This window comes from Perognathus longimembris, chromosome 4 (assembly GCF_023159225.1).
Source record: "Perognathus longimembris pacificus isolate PPM17 chromosome 4, ASM2315922v1, whole genome shotgun sequence".
NCBI classification, from domain to species: domain Eukaryota; kingdom Metazoa; phylum Chordata; class Mammalia; order Rodentia; family Heteromyidae; genus Perognathus; species Perognathus longimembris.
In genome coordinates this window covers 71,933,300-71,947,859 of record NC_063164.1, presented here as the reverse complement: position 1 = coordinate 71,947,859, position 14,560 = coordinate 71,933,300, and the positions used below count along the sequence as shown (strand labels likewise).

Sequence of the window (14,560 nt, the reverse complement as noted above, 5' to 3'; positions counted from 1 at the left end):
TAAATATAAAGACAATTTATGTACCCAAAAGAACATAATTTCTTTAGTATATACATTCATCATAACAGGCAGCTTAGACTGTTGAGGTACAGGCAATTTTTAAAAATTTATATATAACACATTTTAATGTAAAAGAGGTTCAGTAAATGTTAAAATGTTTCTTGTCCTCTTAAAACTTTCTTATTGTCTCAAACGCATTCCTTAAATAAAATCTGTACTTGGATGTGATCTTGTACTTATTTGTAAATCGTTGAAAGCCTAGTGTTTAGAATAGTTCCTGGAACAAAGTAAGACCCTTAAATAAGTATTAGTTCAAGCACTGAATTTTTGTTAATTGAAGAAGATATGTAATAAACTCCTAGTTACATGTGTTCAGATATTTTCTATGTGAATTACTTAAGTTCCTTTGCCCATTTTCTTTGGTTGGTCTCTGAAATCAGAGAAATTTGATAGCTTGAATTGACAGAGCATCTTTTATGTTGGAACCAAATGAGACCACCCTTGATAAGGAGTTAACTTAGCCATTACTCAGAAAACCACTCTGGCTTTAATAAAGACTGAAAGGTTAAGTAGGACAGAGAGGTGACAGCTACATCCCCTATGTCCTGGTCTTTTTTCTACCTGTTTTAGAATCTGAACCTTGTGTTGAAGCACAGCCCAAAGCAGCACCCACTATGAATGCTTCCCAGATGTTTCTGTGCATGATGTGATGTGCCCTTCTATGGGAGTCTGCACAAATAGTACTCACTACATGGTAACATCATTTTGTGGATAAAGTTCGGTTATCGTAAGACACAAATTACCCCGAACTTGTAGTAATTTCCCATCTTGAAAGTGCATGAATTGGGCTGGGAATATGGCCTAGTGGCAAGAGTGCTTGCCTCATATACATGAAGCCCTGGGTTCGATTCCTTAGCACCACATATATACAAAAAGGCCAGAAGTGGCGCTGTGGCTCAAGTGGCAGAGTGCTGGCCTTGAGCAAAAAGAAGCCAGAGACAGTGCTCAGGCCCTGAGTCCAAGCTCCAGGACTAGCAAAAAAAAAAAAAAAAAGTGTATGAATCTTTTAAGTAAATATCTGAATCTTATAGATATTATAATCATTGTTCCCTTTCGCTTATCATGATTCTTTAAAAATCATTCTTAGACTTTGGTTCATTTTGCTTTTTTTAAAGTCCTGAAGCTTCATTTGTTTTACTTACTGTATCCTTCCATACTTCTTCCTTGAGGAAGAATTTCATTCTTTATATGCAAAACTAAAGGTATTTCTCAAAAATCCTTTAGAAAGGATTATGAGATGGCAAATCTTCCTATTTTAGCCCTAGGCTTCTCTTTAAATTAGTCTTGTGCTGCTCCCTTCAAAACTAAACACTGATATAGAACAGGATCACTCATTCTTGAGCTTTTCAATCCTTATCACTCATCCATTCAGTGACTTCTGTGTTGTCTTCCATTTTCTAGTGCATGCATCCCTATCTTCTGTTTTTATTCCTTTTGGTTCTCTGAATTCCCTACGTTCTCTGAATTTGCCAGGTTCTCTGAATTCACTAGGTTCTTCAAATTTGCTCAGATTTAGAGTCTTTTGTCTTTTCATTTGTGTATTTGTGTGTGTGTGTGTGTGTGTGTGTGTGTGTGTGTCTGTCTGTCTGTCTGTCTGTCTGTATGTGTGTGATTATCCTGGGACTTGAACTCAGTGCTTAGGTGCTGTCCATGAGCTTTTATGCTCAGTGATAGTGCTCCATCATTTTGAGCCACAGCTCTGTTTTCAACTTTCCGGTAGTTAATTTAGAGATAAGGATCTGATGTACTTTTCTGCCCAGGCTGGCTTTGAACCACGTTCCCCACATCTCAGCCTCCTGAGTAGCTATGATTTCAGGTATGAGCCACCAGCAGCAAGTTCCTATAATTCAGTCTAATCTTTCTATATATCTTCTGTGATTGACACGCGCTTCTTTATTCACCTATTTATGGTCTTCCATCAGATATTTGTACCATGTACCTGAACAGTGTTGTGTTAGGATATATGTTAAAACAAACAAATATATAATCCTAGAACTTATGAAGTTTGCTATCCAGTTGAAGCATAAAATACCTGCAGTTCAGTGGTACTTTAATTTTCAAGTGATTTCAAGGAAAGGATATTTGGATTCTAGAACCCTTTTATTGTATGTGCCACTCAAAAGAATGTAAAATAATATTTCCTTTTTTGCTTATGGCCGTATCACAATTTCAACACCATTTGATACGTTCCCAACAAAATGAATACGTTATCCTTTATAAAAGTTTTTCATAATTATAACTACCATGTTCAGATTGTGGTTCATGACCTTTTGTAATATACACAACAAACATATAAGGAATGTAGTAAACTAAGAAATGGTCATTATCCCAAGATCATTCATATACTAAGTAAATGACAAAGAATTTAACCTAAATGTGTTAGGTCCTAGAACCTTGTGTTATGTTACAGTCAGTGCAAATTTAACAAGTAAATTAAGTCAAAGCAACATTGCTTTCTTAGGGAAATTTATACAGTAAGAGTTTGTGCCTAGTAGCAGGTCGCTCATGCCTATCATCCTCACTGCTCATGAGGCTGAGATCTTAGAAGTACAGTTCTAAGCCAAGCAGGAAAGTCCATGATACTCTTACCTTTGTTTAACCACCAAAAATCCAGAAATGGATCTATGGTTCAAGTGGTTCAAGAGTACTAGCCTTGAGCAAAAACCCTAAGAAATAATGGCACCCAGGCCTGAGTTCAAGCCCCAGTATCTACAAACCTTCCCCAAATTTGTTAAGGAATCTTGGCTGAAAATCACAGTATAGACATAACCATATCCACAAAGCTTAGTATGTTGATTTGATTTGCTCATGATAGTTATCATTATTCCTAAAGCACTAGAAAATATATGCTAGCAATGGACAAGGATTTTTTTTGTGGTGGGGTTAATTGTATTTTAATATTATTTAATGATGAAGCAGCAGGTAATATTTGAAATAATTAACATAGTTACTTTTTCAAAAATATATAAACATGGTTCCTGCCAAAATAAAGTATGTCTATTCTTTTTTTTAAGTATGTCTATTCTTGAATATTCAATATTCACTTAGCGTATTTCATTCAAAACTAAGAAAGTAAACATTCTGGTCCTGTATTGCAACTTAAACTATTCAAATATTTCTGTTTTGTTTGGTATAATAGTGCCTATCTGTAATCCAGCTACTCAAGAGGTAGAGATAGTGGTAGAATGGTAGCCTAAGGTCTGTCTGAAAATAAAGCTGGCAAAGCCCAATGACTGAGGACATGCCTCAAGTGGTATAGTGCTTGCCTTGAGGTACAGGAGATTTTCAGTTAAATCCACAGTACTGTCCCCCACTCCCACCCCCCAAAAAAAAACCACCAACAAAAAGACTCCAATACGTACATCGTCTCATTTTTCCATTGTTTACATAGTTTATTTTTAAAATATTTTTATAACAATAATCTTAGTGCCAGGAGACATTTCCCTTCTAGATAAAGATTACATAAGGACTGAAAATATGCCATAGAAATATTTCTTGCATCTCTTATTTTTCCTATTTGCAGTTTAGAATGTCATTTTGTCTTGGAGACGGGTTTATGTAGTTCTTAAAAACACAGAGCTTGAAGTCAAATACTAAGACCTTATATCACTCTTAATATTAGATAGACCATTTAACTTTTTGGACATTTATAATCTCTGTGTGTATGCGTGTGTATGCATGTGTGTGTGTGTGTCTTGTACCTCAGTTTGAACTCAGGGCCTCCTCCTTTTACTCAGCCTCTTCATTTATAGTTGGTGCTCTACGAACTTGAATCATACCTCCAATGCAGCATTTTAGCTGGTTAACTGGAGATAGATTCTCCAGACGTTTTTTGTGCCTTGCTTTGAGCCATAGTTTGCAGAGTTATCCTCATCAGTAGTTAAGAATGCAGGCCTGAACTAGTGGTGCCTTACCACATTTTTATTCTTACATAAAAATACTACTAACTCCTTGTGACATATGTAGCTAGAACATTCATGTTTACATTAGGATTATAGAATTTTGCCTGGGTAGAATTAAAAATACTCTAAAAGCAGATATATAAAAGGAATGGTATCATAATAACCATAAAGATAAATAACATTGATTTTAAAAATCTAAGAAATATCTACCCTAATTTTCCTGCCTCTTAGTTTTCAAAATACTTTAGTATCATATTCATCAATTTCAAAGTCACTATTTCAAAATAGACTTTTCAGCATGTCGACATTAATCTTTAAGTGGAAACTTGGTCTATTAAAATCTTTGCCTCATGCTACATGACTCATTTCTCTAATAGCTTCTCAAAAGTCACAAATTGGAAGAATTATGGTTCAAGTCTAGGCAGGGCAAAAAGTGCTTGAAATCTCATCTTAGTCAACAAACTAGGCTTCATGGTATGTACTTGAGAACTGGTTACATGTAGGAGCCTGTAGGTGTGAAGAATCTTGGTCCAGACCATATGTGAAAAATCTTGAAACTCTACCTGACAAATAACAAAAACAAAAAAATGGAGGCATAGCTCCAGTGGTTGAATGTTTACCCAGCAGGTAGAATTCCCTGTACTGACCCAGTAGTATGAAAAACAAAACAAAACAAGCAAAAATAAGAAAGCAAACCAAAAACAACACAAGGCAGTTTTTCTCAGAAACAAAACAGTATTTTTAATTGGCTTCATGTTTTAGAGCTAAGTAATTAATCTTCAGTATGTGATTTTCGTATACTTTGGAGTTATTACAATTTAGTTGTTGGTTTTTTTTTTTTTACTTTTTATAAATTGGCTTGCCTAAAACAGTGTTTTACCATAAAATATTTTGAGGGAAAAGACATTATTTGAATATTTTGGTACAATTTATTAAATATTTTCCCATTTTAATTTTTTGGTGGTGGTTTTACTTTTGAGCCCTCCTGCTCCAGTGTATCTTAAGCATTCTACACTCCTGCTGTATACTTTTCACTAATAGTATTTTCTTATCCTCACTCATTTTTCCTTGTTTTTTTTAAACAATAGGAAATGGGAAGTTAGATAAATCAGATAGGAATGGATTCCAACTTTCCTATTATGAAGCTGAACCAGAGCAGTCAGTTTGGAAGGAGAGAGAAGGAAGGAAATGTGCAGACTGACTCAGGCCATGGTAGCATCCACTGTGCCATAAAATTGTGTTGGTCTTTTTAAACAACCCTGCCAGTCATGATCAGAGTGAGCAATTTAGCTTAGAGTTTGGGCATTTTGTTGGGGAGGAGGAAACAAAAACTGGGGACATTTTTGCAGTCAATGTATATACATGATGATATTGCTGTTATCATTATTACTGGTAGTTATTGTTGAGTGTAGCAGAGAAACCAATCTAAATTCATATTGTGCATAATGGCATTCCCTTTTTTTCTTCCTAATTTACTTTATTGTTGCTTTAGAGGTAATATACAGCAGGATTACTTTTACATATGTTAGGTAATAAGTATATTTCCTCTCACATAGTGTCATCTGTTCCCTCATTCTCTCCCGTTCATTCCCTCCCATCTCCACCCTTGAGTTGCATAGTTCACTTTCATCAATATCCAGTACGCTCCACAAAAATATGGAATGCCTCATGAATTTGCATGTCATCCTTGTGCAGGGACCATACTAATCTTTTGTGTCAATTTCAATTTTAGTATATGTGCTCCCAAAGAGAGCCGGAATAATGGCATTTTCTGTCAAGTCCAAAAGAACTTTGGATTTTTTTCCTCATTACTCAGACACTTGAAAATTGTACAGGAATCCTCAGGCACTTGGGCAGTTACCTATAGCCAGTACTTTTTAAATCTGTGCAACTATTGTACCTTAGTCTCTGACTAGTTAATAAGCCTCCAGATTTCTTTTGTAAATGGAACCATGAATCCTCTCTGAGATGAGGTTGAGATAATAGGATCTTATTAGTACAAATAAGTGTCCATTGACTCTTATCTAAAATTCTAAACTCCAAAATATTGTGGGGATAAAAATATCTACATCTTTATTAATAAGGAAAAATTAAGAGTTAGGTATTCAAACATCAAATCCTAACTTGAACTAAATACATTTGGTGGAAAATCCAGAGCTATGCTCATGGAAGGCTTTTATAGGCTTTGTATTTTTCATATGTGAACATTCTTTTATTCCAATGGAAAAATATCAATGTGTATAATTCTTGCTGTATCATATGCAAAACATGTACCAGATAGATAGATAGAGAGCTAGCTAGCTAGATAGATGTATAAATGTATTTTATTAAAAAAGTACCTCATCCAAAGGGTTTCTTTCTAGTGAGAGCAATTGTAGGCAATTAATAATAGAGTCAAATGACTCTGGAGTCATCACCTAAAAAAGACTATTGTTAAACTATACCCTATGGCACAATGGATATACAGAAACATACCACTATCATAGTCGTCACATGATGTCTAAGACATACTTTTCCCCAACTTATTGAAGACCCCAAAAACAGATGAGATGCCTTTACCTAAGGGCCAAAGTGGAGCCAGGATGGAAGCTTTAGGCTGGCCTTGAAGTCAAAATCCTCTTGCCTTAGCATCCCAAGTGTTGCTGTTATATTTACCACCAGGCCCCTCAGGAGATAGGTTCTTTTCACTCTCCTAGCTTCATTATTATTATTCTTTTCTTGTTACGATCCCAGAAGCTGCCTTACCTTAATCCATTCCAATTTATAACAGCAGTAATTATACCTGTTTGGAAATATACAAGATTAGATTCTTATCTTTCTATCTTACCATTAATTTTCAGTTACTCATTGGAATCTCCTCTATGTCTTCTCAATCTTGTTTTCAAAAGAATAATAATGATTCTTTACTGCTAATAATGATGAAAAACAGCATTCAGAACTTCATGAGAGATGAAGAGAATTATTTTGATTGTTATTTGTATTATTCATGTGGATGGGGTAATTTTTTATTTTTATAGACAACTGTCTTTTCTTGAGTAACGTTTGATGTGCAAGGTTTTTTGTAGTTTGCTCCATTTTTTTTGCTCAAAAACAAATAAACATTTAAAAACAACTTTTTTGTGGAGATTTAAAATTGATCTTTACAATATATTTGGAATAGAAAGTTCAGTACATTTTTAACATCTGTAGCTGTATGAATCTTACACTTTAAATGGAAAAATATTTTCTATATAGGTTCTTTTATATTGGTTTAAAATATAGACCCATAAATTTTAAAGAATGATACTGTCTAAATGTATTAAATATTCATCTATTTACACATATAGTAGAGGATCATTTTGTAAGTTGAAACTACCATAATCATACAGCAACTTCTAGACCCTGTATATTTATTACCCTATTTAATGTTCATAATAATTTTTGCTCTATTCCTTTTCATTTATGAGGAACCTGAGGTCCAGGGGTCCTAAAAGACGTACATTCAATCACATAATTATAAATGACAGAGACTTGTATGGCTGGTTCTTTTGTGTAGACTACCTAGAGTTTCTTAGACTATGTCTTTTTGCTTCTGGCACTATCATTTGATGACATATATATATAATATATATGTGTATAGTTAAATATATATTAAGTATATTTGTATGGTGTGACTTTCTATAGCTAGAACATCAACAGATTGTTATATTTACTATGTTTACTGACAGAACATTTTAACTTATTTTATACTAAAAGCATGTTTATTGCATAAAACTTTCCAAATTGTTTACTCTGACCCCCAAAACATGATAGATTTGGGTACCTTTAATAATCTAAATTTACCTTTCAATATTTAATATACCAAACTTGTTCCTGCTCAGGACATTTATGCAAGTTATTATCTCCACTGAGAAGATTCTTCCATTAAGTCTTTGGATGGCTGTGTCCTGTTTGCTATGTATCAGTTTAATGTCGATGTCTTCTACAAAAACTCTTCACAGATTTCCGTGAAATCATTGTCATAAGGAAAGTAGTATCTAATTACATATAGTGATCTGACCACATGAAAAGGTAGTTGCTAAAAGCTATCTCACCTTTCTTGCTTAAGAAAACTAGAAAATAAATTTAAAAACAAATAAACCAGGAGTCTTAGTTTCTAAAAATCTAATCAAACATTTGGGTAGAAGAAGAAAAGTAGCTAACAGAGGTCTAGCCACAAGCTAGATACAAGGAGTCATTCAACTTAATAAGTATGGAATTTACTATTCTAAGAGTAATGTAAGTGACTTGACCAAGGTTCTATAGGTACTGTGCTGAAGAAATAGGATGCAAACTTCAGTGTTGCTGCTTCCAAAAGCTTGTGCTTTTCCTACACTCTAGTATAACTCTAGTATTTAAAGGCCAGGTGAATCATCTTAAATTATTGTAAGCTAGTACAGTATAAATAATAAATGAATAAAGAAAATTGTGATTACTTTTTGCTCACTGAATGCCATTACAAAGTTAATTTTATTCCTAGCCTAATCACTTGAGAGTGTTGGATCACAATTAACAAATCCAAATTCAGCAAATCCTTCTTAACAGCTGGAATATGTTGTTTGTCAAAAAATATTCATTTACAAATTCCTAAACGTTGAATACTAAGATAGCATTATAAGAAGAATTTGGAAGTGAACAATTTTTCCCTTTATGAAATACCATTTCAGCTAGGAGAGTGAGTCAGTTGTAGACAAACTGTCTAGCACATAATGAGCCCCTGAGTTTAAACTCCAGGACTGCCATGCACACACACACACACACACACACACACACACAACTTCCTGGTGTTTTTGTACATCAAATCTTAAAAGAAGTACAAAATAAAAACCTAATTCCTTGGGGAATGACTTACAGTATTCTTGTTGGTATTATTAATGTCCTTAGTGCACATACAGTCTGTATTTAAGTAAAAAACTTACTTGATTTAGTTAACATTAAAGTTCTATAGTAATGTTAGGTATATTTTGACAACTTCAGTTGCAAGTACTTAAAACACATTTTTCTCATAAAAGGTGAGAACCTTTAATTACTACTTTTTAAAGTGTGTGGCATAGTATAATAATTATGAATTACTTATTGGGAGCAATGCATTTTTCTAGTCTCTGAGGCTTTGTCTTTCAGTACTAGTTTCAAAGTATGATCCTCAGATCTCAACCTCATAGTTAGGATTATAGGAGTGAGCCACAATCACCAGCATGTCTTCCTTTTTTTAAAGCAGCAATTCTTAGATGCTGGTCATCTTAGGGAATATTTGACAGTGTGTATAGATAGTTTTGACTGAATAGGCCTGAGGGATTCGGGGTATTGCATCTACATGGGTAGAGATGAATAATGCTGCTAAGAATCCATAGAAGGCAGGACTCCCCAAAATAAGAAAGAACTGTGCACTCCAAAATGCCAGGAAGTTAAGATTGAAAAGCCATGCCCTAGGCAAAGATGCACATGTCTCGTTTCAAATATAGTACTAATGCAAAGTAATACGTTTATGGCCTTACAACTACTGAGTGAAATGACCAAAACTTAAACCTGAATCTCGTGACACCTAGTCATTATCCTGTAATTTCTGAATATCTGTTTTCCCCAGTTTTCTGAATTGTATTCTCTATGCGCCTTTCAGCAAAGTAAAGGTGAAAAAAGAGCATTTATTGACTAATATTTTCATTTATCCAATTGATATTTATTAAATACTGTTTTAAGAAAGGTACTCAATGAAACTCATGTGCACAGGAAACTTACAGCCTACTGAAACAGCACAACTGGAATATAGTGTTGAAAATTCACCAAAGTCTAATTAACAAGGATTTTTCAGAGAATGTTACATTCCAGGTGAGTCCCAAGCCTTTCAGAAGAGTGAAAATTTGTCAAATGGAGGTCAAAGGTTAATTTTCGGATACTGGGAACTATAAATGTTCCATGCCCTTGGAATATTTACAGTGTACTGTTGTTAAAGCAAGAAAAAGAAAAGAGCCATTTATTGACTGAAAAGGAAATTACTATCTCATTTTGTTGACTTCCCCTTCCATCTTGTCAGAAGTATAGTGAGATCTACAGGTACAAACTTCAACTTGCGACCCTCAAATATCAAAGTCTCAAACTTTCTTGTATAGTTCAGCTATCTAATGCTGCCTATCACATGACCCCCCCATTAGTGATTACAGATTATTAATTTCATTTACAAATTTTGAGTGAGGGATTCAGACAGAATAAATTGAGGATAGTTTGCTCATTGCATAAAGCCTATATTCCCATTTTGAAGAAGCTGTGAAGTCAAAACATTGGGAGCATTGTTGATTCACATCTCAAGTAGTTGTTTTTTATTAACTTGACTGGGATTTCGATTCCTATCAGAAAAAAAGGCTAACTTTACTGTTTTTGCATAGGCTAGTTTGTACTTGCCCATGCTTCCATGATGGCCAGGTCCTCAGAGGAATTGCCTCAAATAAGGTAAAAGGTAGAATTTTTGTCCTCTTTATGACTTAGCTCCAAAGTTACATTGTATTACCTTTGCCATAGTGGAATGCTTGGGAAAATTACAACTCCTTACCAATACTGGAGAAAAAGGCCCTAGAGCTCACTGAGAATAATGTCTGTCTAAGAGTAATATCAATCATCTTGATGAAGTACAATTAATTTAGTTATCTTTTATCATTGTGAAAAATACCTCAAAGAGTTTAAAAAGAAAAGATTTGTTTGGGCTCATAGTTTCAGAGATATCAGTTCATCATAGCTGTGAGAGTATAGAAAAGCAGCACTGCTTACATCAATGTTAAGAAGTTGCTTTGTGACAAATTACCTCTAGGCCTCACCCTTGATAGGCACATGCTCCACCGTTTTAGCCAAACCTCTACTACCTCTATCTATTCCCTATATCAGCTTTGCTGTTCTAGTCTCATTCTTTTGCCTCAAAAATATTGGAGGAAAATTGACAAACTATACTAGAAGTTAAACAAGATGTTGTTTCCACCCAGAAACACTGATCTGTAAGGGGAAAGTAAAAGGCCATTAATTAAAGGTACATTAAGTAAAGGCACATTAATTAAAACTTGGTTTGAAAAGGTAGTAAGAGATACTGTCTTTTTAAGTTTTGTATATTGTTTACCTCATTGAGTTTTCTGAAATTCAATGGCATGTATGTTCTTCTCTCTAACAGGGAAAAAATATGGCTGGAAGAAATCAATGGCCTATCTGTTAAATACCTGTGACAGTGTTTACAGTAGTATTGCAGGATAAATCTGCCTGACACCAAATTCTGTGTTCTTTTAACTGTATTATAAATCTCTATGATAATCTTCACCTATTTTTATTCTGATTTATGAATTTATTTAGGAATACATTTATGAATGGTCAGAATGAGATTGCTTGTCTTACCCAGCTAGATGTATACTCATTCTGGACTGTTATAAAGGCCACTTGTTGAAATAGTAGATGACTTAAGAAAGCAGAGCATTTTTTTCTACTGGGAACTCACAGTCTTCAGTAGCAGATTAAATGTTTTGTACTTTTTAAGATCTTTGTTACACCCAAAAGAGTAGGCAAGTGAAACTATAAAAAGCATAATTTATTATATGTTGTACAAGTCTAGAACATTCTAACTCACCAAGAAAAGATAAATGGAAAAATTTAATCAGAAAAAAAGTTGCCTGTAAGAAAATATTACCAACTCTGTAAGAAATCAAAATATTGTCTTAGAATAAATTTGTCAGCTATCCATGTAAACAATGTGAAGAAAATAAAGTACATTGTCCACTTGTATTGTTTTTTCCTTATTGTGCCTAAGCCTAACACAACTCCCACTGTGTTGCTAAATACTGCTTATTCCATTTTGTTTTTCGTCAGTTTTTTTTCTTCTTCTTTAGGGTAACATATATCTCTAAGAGCAAGGTCAGAATTCTCACAGAGACTAAAATTAGTGTAATTAAAAACTGTGCAGCTTTTTCAAAGTTTTTCCAAAGCTTCACTCTTTATTGTTTTAGTGCCTCATGGGTTCATGTCTCTAGCATCATAGAAAAAATAGAACTATGATATAAAAAAGGCTCCCCAAAAGTCTCTCATATGGGAAGAAAAATGACTTAGACTTCAGAAAAGAAATCTTTTCAGAAGGACATAAAGCCTATTGGTGTTTTGATACATGCTAAGGTGGAGAGTTATCATATGGAACCATAGTTTTGGAAACGCGGTGTCAGAAATTAATGAAGTGCCTTTTCTCTTCTGGATCAAAGGCTCAACATACCCATTCCATCAAAGATTCTCTGCCTTCTTGTAATTTGCAGCTACGCCAGTACATGGGAAACTGAAGCAAGATAGGCATTTATCTTCATGTTTAATTGTATTTTAGTGAAAAATGAATCTCTGAGGTTTGATTTCAAATAAAGTATCCTTGCTGAAGTTAGGAAACATATTAATAATCATCATTAAAACTCATTTTCCACATCATTTGTTAGCAACTTTAAAATACTGCTTCTTATGAAATCATTTTCATGCTAAGCACCATGTTTAACTGATTCAGTCAAGTACGCGTATGGTTTAGGGGTTTGTGAAGACAATAAGGATATTAGACAGCAGTCCCCTACTGTTAACACTCTCTAGTCCTGAAGTGGCCATTCTATTCTTCCCTTTCATTGGATTCTAATTTCTGTAACCTTCAGCTTAGAATTGATCACTTTAGGAAGTGTTCTTTGATCTCTTCCTTTTGGATTAAGAAACTACTCTTCTGTGAATATATCTCAGTTACCCTGTGCAAACATCTGTCATGATGCTTCCATTCATTCATTTAACAATCTCTCGCTCAACTGAACCGAAAGCTTGGTATATGTTCTTCATTTTGGTATATCAGTACCTAATCTTGTGCCAAATACTTACTTGGTAGGTACTAAAGCCTTTGTTGAGTGAAATACATGCATAAAAATGAATGTGAATCAATTTATAGGTATTTTGTGGAGCACCCATTCATACAAAATTGAATTCCAGGAGTCAAAAGTCTTGAGTTCATTATTTGTGGTACATTAATCCAAGTGGCTCTGGTGTCCTTTTTGTAAGTCAGCCTGACAATTGTCATATTTTTCTGAATCATATATTTACTGTTTCTGTTATTACACTCATTTGTGTTCTGTGTGGCATTTTGTTTTGTGTTTTCTTTCCCTGACTGTTTTTTCTTTGTTGTCTTTTTATTGCTGTTTAAAAATTCATTATTCTCTTTTTCTTTTTCACTCATGGTTTTTAATTCTAACAGCTTGGAATTTACTCTGTTTTTACTTATCCTAAAATTTTTATCATATATTCTTCTCAACATATATGTGCATACTTTCAGTGCCTAGCAAAACAACCTTAAACCTGAACCTTTTAACTGACCACTCTTTCCTCTGTTTTTTAATGTCTGTTCATTTAATTATATAAGAAGTAATTGTGTCTTGTGAAATGTTAATATCCCTTACATTTACCCACATATTTACCATTTTTGCATTATTCTTCTATCATTTCAGATCTATCTGGTTTTTGTTTTTTTGCTTGAAAGTGTATTCAGTGGGGAAGTTTGAGAAATAATTTCTCTATGTTTTTGTCCATCTCTAAGTAGTCCTATTTCACTGTTCTTGGAAGCAGTTTTTATAGTCATAGTTCTAGGGTTTGAGTGAATTTCCTTTAATGTATTGAAGGTATTAATTTCACTGTCTTCTGGATCTTACTGTTTCTTTCGGAAACATCTTTCAGTCCTTTGAAGGTATGCTATCAGTTCTTTGAACATCTGCTCTCAACATTTTGTCTTTTTCTTTACTATTTTTTAATATTCTACTATGATGGATGGTAGATAGCTATTAAATTGTTTTTATTCTTATTAGGCTCACTGAGATTCTTGAATTTTAAAAGTTGAGGCTGTTCACCAAATACTGAAATTTTGTCATCATCATGTCTTCCACTGTAGCCTTCACTTCTTTTTGCTACAGTTCTGATTAAGGTTACTTTCTTTTACATTGTTTTCTGGCCTGTTTTCACATTAAGACTAGTTTTAGCATAATTTATGCCGTTCACCATTCCTATTCTCCAATTTTCTCTTGAGGTATATTTGAGGAACTGTTCAGTTAATTGATCCACTGATTGTCTTTTTGCTTTGATGATGAAACTTGCATTTTTAGAAAATTTATTCTTTCCCAAGAGTTCACATTTATATCTCTAATTTCTGTATTTCTTGAGACGTATTAAATGCATTTGTTTTACTTTTATAGTATATGTATAGTATGTAGTAATTCTAATACTAGCTGTTGTCTTAGAAAGACTCTATTATGAATTTATTTCACACAATGTCTTTTTCAGTAAACTTATGTGATTTTTTTCTATCTTGATCTACTCATGTTTCTCTGAAAATACTTGTGAAAAACTTTGATAACTTAGGATGAATGTCAATTTTCCATAAAATGTTCATACTTCTTTTTATTATATGCCTGAGGACAGTGTAAGAATACTATTAATATAGAGTCACTTGCAATTTCTGGCTTGAAGTTTTTTTTTTTTTCTTCAAATTTTTATTATCAAACTGATGTACGGAGAGGTTACAGTTTCATACGTTAGGCATTGGATACATTTCTTGT

At 33.7% G+C, this 14,560-nt stretch overlaps 1 protein-coding gene and 1 non-coding gene across 7 annotated transcripts in view; one reads left to right on the top strand and one right to left on the bottom strand.

Moving 5' to 3' along the window:
* Nucleotides 1-14,560, top strand: part of Mbd5 (methyl-CpG binding domain protein 5) — a 352,039-nt gene that overhangs the window by 55,561 nt on the left and 281,918 nt on the right. The gene's annotated exons all lie outside the window — the stretch shown is intronic.
* Nucleotides 5,613-5,716, bottom strand: LOC125351007. Its single transcript, XR_007210901.1, has one exon. It is a non-coding gene; the product is annotated as a U6 spliceosomal RNA (small nuclear RNA).